General features: G+C 50.9%; 1 protein-coding gene across 1 annotated transcript in view; it reads right to left on the bottom strand.

Annotated features, from left to right (window-relative positions):
* The window catches only part of LOC115274472, a 16065-nt gene that overhangs the window by 9291 nt on the left and 4179 nt on the right, over positions 1 to 2595 (bottom strand). The window lies entirely within an intron of this gene.

Below are 2595 nucleotides of genomic sequence, written 5' to 3'. Positions count from 1 at the left end.
TCTGTAGGCTTTTGGGGATCTTCAGGATGCCCACCCGTGGAGCCACAAAATCGAATTCGGCCAGCAACCTAGACCAAGCCGCACATTCACACTCACATACACACCAGAGGTTATTACATTCTCTCCCATAGAATTTCCATAGACAAGACCAAAAACAATGACAATAACAACTGGACAAACAAGTACATAAGTGGCCACAAAACAAGTGTTTACAGATTTACTAAAGGGCCCGACTGATGTCTTGGTGTGGCCCTGGGGTGGGAAGTCATGTGTTCAGGCTTCCACTTAATACCCCAGACAAAAGCACATGTGCATTTAAAATTTAGATGATAAAATAGCTTACCTCCGGCGGTTCAGACAGGTGACTCTCACAGATTACTGGTGCCATTTTCAGGGTGGCAGGAAAGACAAGAGTGTCTCCCCGGCTCCCAAGACCTAGATATCCTTGGGAGTGCCCTTTGCTCTTAGCCCCTGAGGCTGGGAGGAGGCAATGAGGCAAATCACACCCAAGTAGGTGCAGAAACAAAGAGTGGGAGGGGAAGCCAGAAATGTTACTGAAGAGCTCTAATACTTTTGGTTTCTTGGGCGGCAGTAATTTTCTTGGCTGCTAGGATCCTAGGAGAAAGAAAAGATTTTAACCAGGGTCAGGAGGTTGAAGATCCCATCTTCTGGCCATTCAACGTTGAAGGTTGGCCATTTGTTCCTGCAAAAAAAGATATTCCCTTTCCTGACATCCATCTATGTCAGTTCCTCCACTTGCCTGCTGTGTGACCTTGGGGGAGTCACTCAACCTCACTGAGCTGCATTTTCCTCCTCCATAGCATGAGGAAGATTATTCTAAGAGAGCTTCCTTATATGCTCTTGCACACATAGGCTCATATGCAAGGACCCTGTCCCTGAAACCACTGTCCTTAGCTAGGCCAGGAGAGTGCTGTAGACGGGGATAGAAGGGAGAGGGCGGTGGCACAGGGGACACTGTGGACGTGCTCTTACACACCCCTGGACAATTTGGTTTGCTCCAGTGAGCATGTGTTCCTTCTGCAATTAAAACAGAAGCCCCAGAGAGCGATAACGTTAAATGGAGTCAAGGTACTGCCTGCCTCCGGGGACGTCTTGAGGCTTCAATGAGTCAGTGCGTGTATAGTGACTGGAATGCGACCTGGTCTGTGGTACTCGCTGAGCAACTGTAAGAGGCACAATAACAGTAATAATGATAAAATAAAATAAAAAGCAATTATTATTACTAGAACGATTGCTTTTCAAGCGGTTTTGCAACATCATCAACATTGGTCATGTGACTTCAGGAGATGTGGGGGTCCCCTTTCATAGTGGGTGCATAGGGTGCTGAGGATCCTAACCTAGGGAGGAAGGTGAGAAGCCCCAAGATGGTCCTGGGCAGGGTGCCAGCCCCCCTGAGCAGGCCCCAGGCCCTGGTCTAGCACTGTCAGGCCTGAGGGCTCCTGAGCACTGGGTGGGGAGGGCAGGTGTGTCCCTTCAGTCTGGGATGCCCTTGAAAGTCTGAGAAGGCTAGAGGGGCAGGGTGGGGATGTCTGCATGGAAACCGAGTCAGGGCCATGCAGTGGAGCAGGCAAGTGTGACATCAGCCCTCTTCTGGCCTGAAAGATTAGAAAACACTGAGAGAGGGCCCTGAGCTGGCCAAGGGATGGGGGGTGCTCTTGTGAACCATTGAGTGGGTGACTGGGGGCTTCTCCCTTTCCCCATGCTGGGACCCCTGCACTGGCCCAGGGAGAAGCAGGAGGATTTGGGTTTACTTTTAAAATGAAGAAAACCTTAAAAGAGTCCTGTAAACATTTCACAGAATGGGCCCCTGTAGATGTCATTTGCATAACAAGTGTCTAAATCACCAATAATGGGGAGAACATTGCAAATAAGGTTGAACAGAGCCTGTCGTGGAAGGGGAGGCTTTGAAGAGCTCTTTCAAGTCTGTGACCAAGCCCCTTGGGTTTGGGGGAGAAGCCAGTGGGAAACAGCCTGGGGTGTGGCTGAGGGTTGGGGCTGTTCCTGGCCTTGTAGGCCTGGAGCATAGAACTTACATATTTGTGGGTGGGTGTCCCTCTTTAAGGAACCCAGAATTCTGTGTCAGATCTAAGAAGGGGGGACACCCAAGTGAGGGTCCTGCGGCTTCAGCCTCCGTGGCTCCAGAGGAAACCTGTCTCTGGAGGGGCATCAAACCACAGGGTTGTAGCAGGAAGACCTCTGTCTGCAGGGCTGCTGTGCCTCAGTAACTTGTGTGACCTTGGCGTGGCCACCTACCCTCCATGGATCAACACATTAGAAGGCCCTGTTCATACGGAAGAAAGAGAGGGCAGCAACCATGAGGCGTTCCTCCTTGGAGAGAAACAGCACAAGGCTTTTTAAAGACTCCAAAAGGGCAGCTGTCTGCCATTTAAATGCTGATTTGATTCCTGCACGCCTGAAGCCCCTCTGTAGCTGACTGATGGTTGCCTAGCTACAAAGTTGCCAGTCCTGTGGTAAAGCCTCCAATTCCACTAGAGCAGGCCGTCCTCTCTGTGGGCTGCAAGTCCTCCGCCCCCACCCTGCCCCACCTCCATGATCTGCAGTCTTCTGGCCTGA

Source organism: Suricata suricatta, chromosome 12, assembly GCF_006229205.1.
Source record: "Suricata suricatta isolate VVHF042 chromosome 12, meerkat_22Aug2017_6uvM2_HiC, whole genome shotgun sequence".
NCBI classification, from domain to species: Eukaryota; Metazoa; Chordata; class Mammalia; order Carnivora; family Herpestidae; genus Suricata; species Suricata suricatta.
This window is presented reverse-complemented; position numbering and strand designations above follow the sequence as displayed.